Consider the following 12,119-nt stretch of genomic DNA (forward strand, 5'->3'; position numbering starts at 1 on the left):
GCAGAGCTGGGACTCAGGGCCGACGCGGAGGAGTGGCGCACGTCATTCGGTCCATGTTAGCACCGGACTGGGGCCAGGAACACATTTGCTTCGCTGACACCTGCCAGCGTCTTTGGTTGAGGCTCCTTCCTGGGGGCGCGCGGCCCACGCCAAGACCGTCTGGGCTGGGAGCCCCTGGGTAATGGGAGATGCAAATGCGCGTGCGTCTGCCAGCCTGAATGGCAGGACTCTTCTCCAGGCAAGGCAATTTACAGCAAAATATGCTGTAAATATTTGTTCAGCCCAGGAAAATGACTTTAATTGCATAATTAAACTCGTTGTAGATGCTGCTTCCGGACAAAACGTTGGGGGAGAAGAACCGAGCCCACAGCTGTCCCTCCGAGTTTGCTGACTGGAGGGACCGGCTGCTACACACAGGCTTCGCTTGGCCCCATCTTTCCACGGTGCAATGGCGACTTTGAGAACAGGCAGGGAGGGTGCAGGAGAAAGCAAGGGAGAGAGTGGTGTTGGGGCGTGGAGGAGCGGAAGAGGCCCCCTAATCAGAGGGCCAGTGGTGGGCGGCGGGATACAGACCCTCAGGCAGCCTTTAGCACTGTTTCCAAACGCCCCTTGCATATCCCACCTTCCCAGAAGAGGGCTTGGAGCACACGAAGCCACTTGGAAAAGGATTGGTAGCTCGAAAGACGTTTGCTTTTATTTATTTATTTACACATTTGCTTTAAAAAAAACATTACATCAGAGCCGTCAAGCAACACTCAGGACCCCCCGCTAAAGTGGTCTCACGGGTACAATCCCAAGCTAAGATGCTGGCCTCGGAAGACATGTGTGCCGCGCCCCATTCATGTGAAGTGTCCCCTGTAGGGACAGAAGGCAGGGGCTTGGGAGGATGCAGGGAGGGCAGGATTCTGTGGGGACAGGGTTGGTTTGAGGGTGATGGAAAAGCCCTAAAGTTAGATGGTAGTGAAGTTTCCACAATCCTATGACTATATTAAGAACCATTGAATTATACATTTTAAATGGGTAAGTTTTATGGTATGTGAATTATTGCTCCATAAAGTAGCTAAAACAAAAAAAAAACAAAAAAAAAAAAAAAAAAAAGAAAAGAAAAGAAAAAATACAACAACAAAAGTTCACTTAGGAGAAACCAGTTTCCTTCCAGGGCTCTGAGTTGAGGCTGGCCTTCACCTTGTCAAGGAGGAGCTGAGGAAGGAAGAGGCAAGGGTGGCCCCTGAGACTCTCTCCTGAAGTGCGTCAGAGGGTGGGACGGACTGCCTCACCCGGTTCGATGCCTCTTGGAACAAGAGCACTCATTGACCACCAGTTGGGAGATGGAGGCTGCGGGGGACCGAGGCTGCAAAAGTCACTCGACCAGCAGGTGGCAGAGCTGGGACCAGCAGCAGCCTCCATTTCTAGTCCGATGGCATTGGTCTTGAGTCATGGCTGTGACCCCAGATGGGTCCTCAGCAGAGGGAAGAACTCTGGAGTCAGGAGATCAGGAACCTCACCCAGCCCTGCCAGCCATAAGGAAGCCCCCCTAGGTTGGCACAGGCTCCTGAGGGGAGGCTCTGGCTCACATGCAGTAGGAAAGGTCCAGGCACGGGGCAGGTCCTGGACTCGGGCCCATCAATGGCATGAGGGTCCCATTTCTTTCTCCCACTGCCTGGTAGCAGAATCCAACGGGATGGAAGAAATCACTGCAGCCGTGTGTTCGGGGCCCCGTGCCACCGTCGTGAGTCTCAGCTGCCCTGATGGCACAAGTGCTCTGTCTTGCTTCTTGGAAGTCTTTCATTCAAAGAAGTTGGGCGTCACGTGGCTTTTTGGTGGGGCTCTTAGGACTAGGATCCAGGGGTGGGAGTGTGGCCGGTGGCAGAGTGGTTACCTAGTATGGGAAAAGCCCCACTTCCATCCCAGTACTGTCAACAAAGAAAAGAAGAAGAAAAGGAAGACGGATGGAATTCAGGGAGCCCAGATAAGAAGAGACAAGGCAGAGCCAGTGAGCAAACTTCACGAAGACGGGACATGAAAGGAAGCTTGCACCCTGAAATTTCACGGCAGTCAGCACCTTGCCTAAAGCCCCACACTGTCCCCCACAGTCCACCCCTTTTATGACACCCTCTGCTCCTCGGGTATAGTTTTTTTTTTTGTTTTTTTTTTTTACTGAATTCTTTCTGTCCCAGAACCAAGGAGCTGGGGGGCAACGCACTCATGGGCACACCCCATGTGCCCCAGAGCCCTTGGTCCAAAGCCTGCGAGGACAAGTGGAATCCCCCGACGTGCTACCCCTTCTGTCTGCAGGACTTGGGTGGCTGTTGGTCCCTGGATGGAATATCGCACTGGCTTTGAGACAAGCCCTTAGCATTTCGTAAGAGGCAGGAGGGGACCTATTCTGGGGCCCAGAACACCAGGGAAGACGGCATCAGGAAGACCTCAGCTTCCGTGCCTGTGGCCAGACCCCGAATGCTCAGGGCAGCTTTCCTGGGCTGCACGAAAGCAGCTTTCTGAACCCGGCGGAAGCCAGTCTGGGTTGCTGAAAAGTTCTCTGCCAAGGCCAAAGTTCTGGGTCTAGTTGAGTGGACATGGGAGCCTGGGCTGCCCAGAACTGGCTGCAGGGGACTGGTATGGTCTGGTTGGTGCCTCTTAGGCTGAGCACAGCCCCCCGGAGTTGGCGCAAACCCCCTACCCCAAGTCCTGCTGGTTAATAGAACACTGTCCTCAGAGGTGACCTCGGGGCTAGCCTTGGTGGGCGTGGAGGCTGCGGGCTCCTTTGAAGCAACACATGGACTTCATCACCATGAAGGATGGAGCCCAGGGAGCCAGAGGCCCCGGTGACTCATGTGGCAGCTGCTCCCCCATTATGTAAAGCGGAACTCAGAGCCATTAGCCGGTAGGAGATGAGATGTACATTTTGGATTAACTCAGATCACCAGAATGTGTCTTCTCAGCCCAGGGAAATTAAACATGAAGTCAGGGGAGCTGGGACAGGAGGGGCAGGGCTCAGCCAAGCATGCCGGATCAGCTCTGCTTTTTATTTTTTCAACAGGCTGCAGGCAAAGGGGACGGGAGGACACTGCCGCAAAGTCAGCCTGGGAGAGGAGATGGAAGCTGAGATCCTCTTTCCGTCTTTACCCTGTGCAGAAGTACAATCAATCTGTGTGGCAGAATTAAATTTTTATCTGTCCGATTTCTTCCATCACAGCTTCCTCTAATAATGGTTATTTATTGAGCACTTATTATGTGCCTGACACTCAGCTAAGCACATTGTAGATAAGGAAGGGGTGCATTTGTCTTCTCCCCTCTCCATCCATGTCTGCGTTCTTGCTGGGGAGGGAGTTTGGAGGGAGAAGTAGAGAACTGAAGTTTTATAGGCAGCATGGAGTAAAAGCTGAATCATGCTGGGAAGCTGCATCCATCTTTCAGATGCAAAACAGGGAGGGGAGCGGTCTCAAAGCCCCCCTGGTGATGATCCAGCATGACTTGCTGTTGGACCCATGGTCTGTGTGCAACCACCCCCAGGAGATGTGAAATGAAGAAATCATAATGGCCAGCACTTCCAAGGCGAGAACATCGGGCTGGACAGATATCAAGGCAGAGACCTTTGAACTCTAAGAATGTCTGTGATCAACCCATAAGCCTAACCAAAACCCAACCCCTAAACCCTACACACTAACATAACCCTAACCTAACCCTGGAAATGGACAGAGTCCTACGTCCTTCCAACATGGTGCAGAGCAGACCTGTAGTACCACCCACCAGGGGTCAGGCACTCTGTCCACTGGGTCTTCCTGGAATTGTGGACATAGACTCACGGAATCTGGGTTCCCACCCCCATTGCCCCGAGCCAGTTTGGTGCAACTTCAGTCCTTCCCACCCTGCACCAAGGTGGGTCAGAATGGCTGGCTCTCCTGGGCTCCTGGGGGTCAATTCCAGCAGAGGAGACACGTCCCCTGGGGCCTCTCTAACAGAGGGGGGCAGTTACTGCTCCCAGGTGGGGGCTGCTTTGGTAACAGCAGGACCAACTTCCCTGTGACTGGGGATCGAGGACGTGCCCTGAGAAGTGAAATATCTGCACTGTCCCCAGCCGGCCAGTGCTTCCCTGTGATGGCAGGTCTCCAAGATCGATCCATCACTTTCCAATGAATAGTTATTGGACGTCCTCCTACTGCCTGGCACTTAGAGTCAGCCCAAGTGCTTAGATGAGCTGATCAGAACTGTCTCTCCTAATGAATTGGTCCCACAGGAGGCCCTGTCCTTTCCCAGGGTCACTGAAAAACTTTGAGCCTCAAGATATCAGGAGCAAATTTCCTGTGGGCAAGAATCCACAGGTTCACTTTTCTATCCCAGTCAGCATTGCCTAGCTCCTGGCTCTGCCCTGCAAGTTTACAGTTCTGCCTGGGCAGTTGGGGAGAAAGTACATTTGTATTACACTTCATCTACCCATCCATCCATCCACTCACCCATTCATTTATCCATCCATTCATCCATCCACCCACCTACCCACCTACTCATCCATCCATCCAACCTGCCAGCCACCCACTCATCCATCCATCCATCCATCCATCCATCCATCCATCCATCCATCCATCCATCCATTCATCCACTCACCCACCTACTCACCCATCCATCCAGCCAGTCAGCCACCCACTCATCCATCCATCCATCCATCCATTCTCCCACCTACTCATCTATCCATCCTTCTAGCCATTTCTGTTTAAGTACCCATTTTCTATCTTCCAATCACCTGTGTCTTTAGATACCCCCCATCCACCTGTCCATGGACCAATCACCATCGCCTCCACTCAGCATCACCTCATCTTCACCTAGTCCACCATTGTAACCCTGCATCCAGTCTTGGTCCAGTCTTCTACCTTATCTCTAAGAAGTAGCCCAGCCCGCTTTTTCCATGTGCCTTCAGTTCACAAAATAAATGCTAAATCAGAGCATGCCAACTGGTTGCCCTAGAAGAGTCAGGAAAAGTCCTCAGAGGACGCATTTGAGTAGTGTCCAGAGGGTTCCATAGGAATCTGGAAAGTCGAGTCAGGCTCAGGGCGGGTCATGGTGGAGTGTGAGTGAGGTGGAGGGAGGGTGGCTAGAGGGGGAGATCAGCACAGGTGGTTGGGTGTTGAGTGAGTGGTGTGTGCTTTGGCTGCACTGAAGGACCCAGGAAGACCAGAAAGCTAGTGTGCCCTCCCCGTGCACGGGGCAGACTATGAACGAGCAGGCCATGGACTCTCTTGTGAGGCATGGAGGTAGAGCAGCTCAGTGACAGTGGGTTTCTAGTGAGCGAGACCTCATCCAGGAGAAACCTGAGATGGCGTCCTTTGCTTTGGGAGTGGTGGTCAGCCTGTTCTTCTCAAGCTGGGGCCATGGGGCCACAGTTGCCATTGGGAATAGGCTGAGACACCCTGGCTGTCCCCAAGTCCCATCAAGGGCTCGCATCTGAAACTCCAGCCACAGCAAACTTGAAGACCTGCGTGCAGAAGATGGGCTATTGTCGGGAGATTGACTAACTGCCATGGCCATTTCATAATGGCCATTTTGGAACAAAGGGGCAGAGAAAACCAGACAACTTCCCACGTTTCTCTGGCGGGGGAGAAATCAAGGCCCTTGATGGTTCCAGACGTAACTGCGAGCCTGCTGTTAGGCTAAAATCTCCAGCATCTGAAAAGTTCCAAGTTGATTTTCAGGGGGGAAATTAGATGAGAAGCGGCTTTGAAAACACAGAGGATCTTGTGTTTAAAAACTTGGTTGCCAGGGAAACTCTTCCTCCAGTACTTCCTTGCCACCACATTATAAATTAAGCCCCTAACTGAAGGGTAATTAAGGTGATTGTTAGCGCTGCTGCGGGATGTGGTGCGGCGGCGGGGGAGGGCCAAGCCCCGGGCACGCGCCCCTTCAGCCCTGGGAGGCTGGGCCCCTTTCTGCATGGGGGGCTCGAAGGCACCTCTGAGGGGGAGGCAAACCACAGCACCTGCCCAGGGGAAAGCCTGCTCTGAGATGGGTCGGAGCACTGCCCTGAGGAGGACATCTTAAATGTCAGCTGCTGCCCAGTGGGTTCGCAAGAGGGCGAAAGCGGAGTCAGCCAGCGGGCAGACTGTGCAGGCTCAGGGGTCCCCAGGCGGGCTCACGCGGGCACCCGGCAGGAGCCAGAGCAACTGTTTTCTGCCACCTCCGGGAAGCAGACAATTTAGCATGTAGTTCGTGGTCCCAGTCATTCAGCGACCCATCTGTCCATCATCTCTCCTCCATCTGCTCATTCATCTAAGTGTCCACCAGAGCGCCCGGCCATCCATCATCCACAGGCTCACCAAGCCAGCCCCTGTGCACTGCGCATGCGCTGTCAGCATCTGTCTGCGCGCAGTCCACCTGCCACACCCCTCATGAGTGCGGGCGCGTGCACGCACACTTGCACACACACTCACTCACACACACACTCTCTCACACACACATTCAGACACATACACTCACACACACATACACACTCACACACACTCACATACACATACACACACTCACACACGCACTCACACACATACACTCACTCACACACATACACTCACACTCACACATACACATACACTCACACACACACTCATGCACTCACATTCACACACACACACTCACACACACATTCACACACGCACTCACACACATACACTCACACTCACACACATTCACACACTCACACATACACATACACTCACACACTCACACACACATACACACACATTCAGAAACACATTCACACACACACTCACACACATACACTCACACTCACACACACTCACACACATACACACATTCAGACACACTCACATTCACACACACATACACTCACACGCACACTCACACACACTCACACTCACAGACACATTCAGACACACTCACACACACATTCAGACACACATTCACACACATACACTCACACACACACACACACTCACACTCACACACTCACACACTCAGTAGGGCAGAGGGGCATGGGGATGGAGGAGAGGAGGGGCAAAGAGGAGGTGTTTGGATGCCTAGAAAGGTGGATGGGTGGATGGACGTTGGATGGGTGGAGGGGAAGGTGGATCGCGGGTGAGCGCCCTGCCTCCCTCTGTCCACCTATGCAGTCATTCACCTACATGTCCAGCCACCCAGCATCCCTCCATCTGTCCACCGGTCCTCTATCCGTCTAGTCAGTGACAGGTGGCAGCCCATAATTTCACTAAGAGTGGTTGCTGAGAGCTTGCCGTGTGCCTGGTCGAGGTTCTCCCAAGGCTGTCCCTTGTTGCTACCACCCCCATTCTGCAGATGGGGCGGCAGGGGTGTCCTCGTTGCCAGCAAGGCCGACAGCGGTGCTGGCACTCCTCTCTGCAGAGAGAGGGGCCGTGGGCTTCGCCCCCACCTGTGGATGCTTCACCCGAGAGTCAGACTCCAGGTTCTGGGGCGCTCGGCTGCCCGCCGCGACCTTCTGCCCAGGGCACCCACGCCGGCCCCACCGGTGTGTACCTGGCCCTTCTCTTCCCACAGGGCCGACACTGCCAGCGTGGTCAGGAGTCTGTGCCAAGGTGAAAGTCCATGGGTCGGGAACCTCATGCTGTTCCCAGAAGCGGAGATCTTGCTGCCTGTGAGCTTTGGCCTCCTTTGTCCCTTTTTAGGGAAATGCCCCTCCCTGCTCAGTCAACTTTCACCTACTTCCGAGGCCCCTCTCCTCCCAGCACTGGGCTGGTGGCTTGGACTCCGCCATGCCCTGACTCTGGCCTACTGCTGCTGGGTCCACCAGAGTGGGAGCCAGCAGAGAGGAGGCTGCTCGTGAGCACTTCCAGCGGCCCGGGGCCCTCAGCCTCCATCCAGCAGCATCTCCGGGAGGGATGTGCACTCCTTGCCTTTTGCAGAGGAGAAGGTTCATAAAGGTGAGGGCATCCTCTCAAGGTCCTACAGTTACTTCCAAGGAGCAGGGTCTCAACTTGAACCCTGATGTCAGCATGCAGTGGCTGAAGGCAGACTACAGTGGCACGTGGGGTGAGTGTGTGGGCACTGTCCTCAGCTGCTTCTGAGCTGTGTGACCTTGAGTGACTCACTTAACCTCTCTGTGCCTCAGCTTCCTCTTCTGAGCAAGGGGATAAAAAAGACACTCAAGGGCAGATCCAAGGAAGGGGCGCACACCAAGTGCTCTGAAGGCCCTCAGCACCCAGGAAGTGCCCAGCTGAGGTCGGCTGTGGGGTGACTGCGCCTCTGAGCCCTGGAGTTCTCACAGAAAGTTTGCTGGACGCAGCTGTGGCCGAGTGTGGGCTCATTGCTGCAGCCCCCACCGCAGAGGCTGGAGGGCCAGGAGCATCGCAGATCGATCTGCTGTCACTCACGTCCGGGAAGGGCACCCCGAAGGCTGGCAGCTCTAGGCCATTGCAGCAAAGTGCAGTCCTGGGAGGCAGCACCCTGCAGAGGGGAGCCGGACCCGGGGAGGGGCTCCCTCAGCACGTCCCAACAGCCTCAGCCCCAAAGACCCTGGGGACAGGGGTTATGAGGTCTTTGTGATCCAGAGGGATGGCGGAGTGGGGCCCAGCAGCCACTGAGGGGCGGGCTGGCTGACCCTGTCTTCCCACCGCTGCCCACTGCTGCCCAGCACTGCCCAGGAACCCAGAGACACTTGGTGACTTGGCTGGGAGCTGACCCTCCTGAGGGCCACCAGGTGTTGGAGGAGGGGACTCTTAAAGCAGGCCACTCTCAGGGCCCCCAGTTTACTCTCCCAGGTCACGGGCACCCCCGCATCCTGCTGGCGGGGCATAGGGTCACTGGGGTTCTGGCCCTGGTGGTGGGATGCTGAGGGACAGGCCGGGGCCGGCCCCACCTGGCTCCTCCTGCACAGGCGGTGCAGGCTGCGCCACCCAGACTCTCTCCAGGGCCAACTCCTTGGCAGGGGAGGGGCCTCAGGTCACTGACTGCTGCCCAGTCCTCAGGTGGCGGTTTTCTGCCAGGGGTCTCTGACCAGGAGTCAGCTAGGAAGACGCCGAAGGGCTGCCGACCTGGCTAGAGGCCAAGCCCACAACCCCAGTCCCTGGGTGCCAACCTCAGGACCACTCTCTGCCCCCAGGGACCGGGGTTGTGTCCAGGTCCCCCTGCAAGCCCTCAGGGACGGCTGACTTCCGTTCCAGGGTGTTGGGGAGAAAGCCCAGGGGCACTTGCCCTGGGGAGTGCAGCCACCTCCCTCCCAGGCCCTCGCGTGCTGTGGCGACGTGCTGCCCAGACCCCCGGGGCTGTGGCCGTGGTGCAGTGTACCCCACTCCCCGGGAGAAACTGAGGCTGGGCAGAGGCAGGCCCGAGGGCCCGTGCTCGCCTGCTCACTGCAGACTGTCTGCGGGAGTCATCCAAGGTCGCCCGCGCGGCGGCTCTCCGACAGCGGTGTTGTGGCTTCTGGTGGGCCCCCCTCCAGCCGCGGGGGAGGCGGCGGGGGCGCGGGCCTCTTTAATTCATGAGTTCCTGGCAGAAGCACAGTCTCGGGAAGATTGATGACCGGCTGCAGGTATTGGTGGGCGGACTCATAAAGCTGTGGGCAGCGGCCGTAAATCAGATGAATATTCAAGATTCCGCCCGGAGCGGTCCCAGCGCGACAACCAGGATGGATGCGGGAGGGTGGCCTCAGAAGCCCTCAGCGCCGGGCAACTCTCCGCCCGGAAACTCGGGGCACTAGAGGGAGGCGGGGGGCCAGGGCTCTGCAGCCCCCAGACCCCTGCAGCCCCCAGCGAGGCAGCTGTGCCCTGAAGCACGAGACCCTGCAGAACCACCAGTTTCGAGGGGCGCGGGGCGGGTTTGGACGCCACCCAGATCCAGGTCCAGAACATTCCAGGGTCACCTTGGAGAGCTCCCAGTGCCTGGCCCTCAGCCCCCACCTCCCCGAGCCCGACCAGTGCTGCTTTTTCTGTGACTGGAGGTAGCTAGACCCCCTGAGTGGCCGTAGATCCCCACGGTCTGCCTGGTGCGTGGCCTCCTGCGTGGGCTGTCCTGCGGGTGGCCCCCTTGGTGTTGCCTCTGAGGCCGAGCCCACCCCTCTGCATGGCTGCCCGCCGTCTCCGGCTTTGCCTGTCTGGAGGGAGGATACCAGGACTGGAAGGGTCCTCCTGGGCACTTTCTCGGGTAGAAGCCTCTGAGTGGAGCGGCTGGGTCACAGAGCCGGTGTGGGGTCAGGGCTGTGGCCACGTGGCCAAATCGTCCCCCTCCCCACTCCCAACCCCCTTAGCCCGCGGGTGGTCGTCTCTGCTGCCCCCGTTCAGGTGAGCGAGCAGCGGCTGAGAGCACTCTGAGACCCTGGTGCAATTCGCCATGTCTCTGCGGGTCCTGCAGGGAGAGACCCTGCCCTCGTGCCGCGCTCCCTGGAGAGCACACGTGGGCCGGGTCCATGAGCCCAGCGCCTGATGGGGCTGGAACCTGTTCTGGAGCAGCACAGGCTGAGGCTCAGCTGTGCTCTGAAAAGACCCTCCGTGGCTGCCACTGCACTGGGGGCACACTCTGCAGTCTCCTCTCAGCATAGGGCCCTGTGGGATCTGACCCTGGCTGCCTCTCTGCCCTTATCTGGAACCCATGTCCCGCCTGCTAACCAATCACATTCTGGCCCTCTGGTATGGAGACAGGTTGCACCCCAGGACCCTTGCATTGGCTGTGCCCCCTCCTGAACCCCATCTTTCAGCCCTTCTGGTGGGAGATGGTGTCCAGGTGGGCGGAGCTCTGATGCCGTCCACAGTGACCAGCTTGCTCTGGGTTGGGGGCTGGGAGCGGTCACCACAGTGACCCATCCCGGACTCCACATCAGAGCCAGGAAACGAGGCTCAGCTGTGAGGCTGGTAGCTGTGCAGGGCCACCCCGTGGTTGGGGCAGAGGGGGACCTGCCTTGGGTGGACTGGCATCTCGCCTAGTAGGGAAGCTTCTGGTTCGGGCAGAAGCAAATCTGTACGAAGTGCCCCTTGAAGCCGTCCCCCAGTGGGGTGAAAGCCAGCTTGGCCTTCTCCCTCTGCCGGAGGGACCCTGTTTCCCACCTTGGGGGACTGGCCTCTTTCCCAACCCCAGGCAGGGTGCTGGGCAAACCTTCCACAGAGTCGGGGGCTTTTGCAGTTAGTCAAGAGACCACCAGCTCCCCACTGGGTTCCCACGTGTCGGGAGCCCCTCTCCCTCCTGGTACAGGCCAGCCCCCGGGCCCTCAGCACCCCAGAGGACAAAGCCCAGGGTGAAGACCTTAAGCAGACCCTGGAGCAGAGTCCAGCATGGGCCCGTCCTGGAGGACTGCTGACAGGAGAGCCAGCCCCTCACCCAGATGGCCCGCCTGCTCCCCGGGCTCCAGCAGCTACAGTCCTTGCAGAAAGGGAGCTGCCCCGGGGGTCCTGCCAGCCACCCCGATTCCCCTTACCAACATGGGTGCCATCAACAACCCCTCCAGTCACCTCCCCCCAAAGCATCACCCCAGCTCTCCCCCCACATAGGCAAAAGTTTCTTGTCCTAGACTCCTCGAGTCTGAGGGAGCAACTTAGCAACACAGGCACGTCTCCTGGGTAGACGTGTGCGTCATGGAAAACTCGGGAGCCGGCGATTGGGCGTTCGCTGCTGCAGAGTCAAGTCCCCGCACGCCTGGAAAATAACATAATGTATTCCTGTCTGCAGCTCTGAGCAAAGGCTCGTTTCGTGTCTTGTGTTTCCATTTCCTGAGGATTAATAAGTGTGGAGGGGACTTGGGCTTCGTGCCGAATATTTATTTAGTCAATATACACATCAATTTAGCAAATTAGAGATTGCAAGCCATTTCTAAGCAATGCTGTAAAAATAATAGCTGTACTTTAAACTTGTAATGGATTTTTGTGTGGGGGGGTGGCTACTACGTGCCTGGCACTTTATAAGCACAAAGAAGTTTAGTTTTCTGAAACTTCAGTGAATGTCTGAGTCATTGTGGATGTCTGTCAAAAAAGCAGACGTCTGGGTCCTCGGGCAGGAGGTGTGGGGTCTGGGCTGAGGATTCTGAGCCACAGCAGACAGAGATGAGGGGTGGGCTTTGGGGTTGGTGGCCCTGCCTTGGCCCCCTGGCTGGGGGCAGGGTTTCCCAGCCCTGCACAGCTGAAGCCGGGCTGGCTGGTTGTCTGCTGTGGTTGCCGTGC

The sequence above is a fragment of the Sciurus vulgaris genome (genome assembly GCF_902686455.1).
Source record: "Sciurus vulgaris genome assembly, chromosome: 2".
NCBI lineage: Eukaryota > Metazoa > Chordata > Mammalia > Rodentia > Sciuridae > Sciurus > Sciurus vulgaris.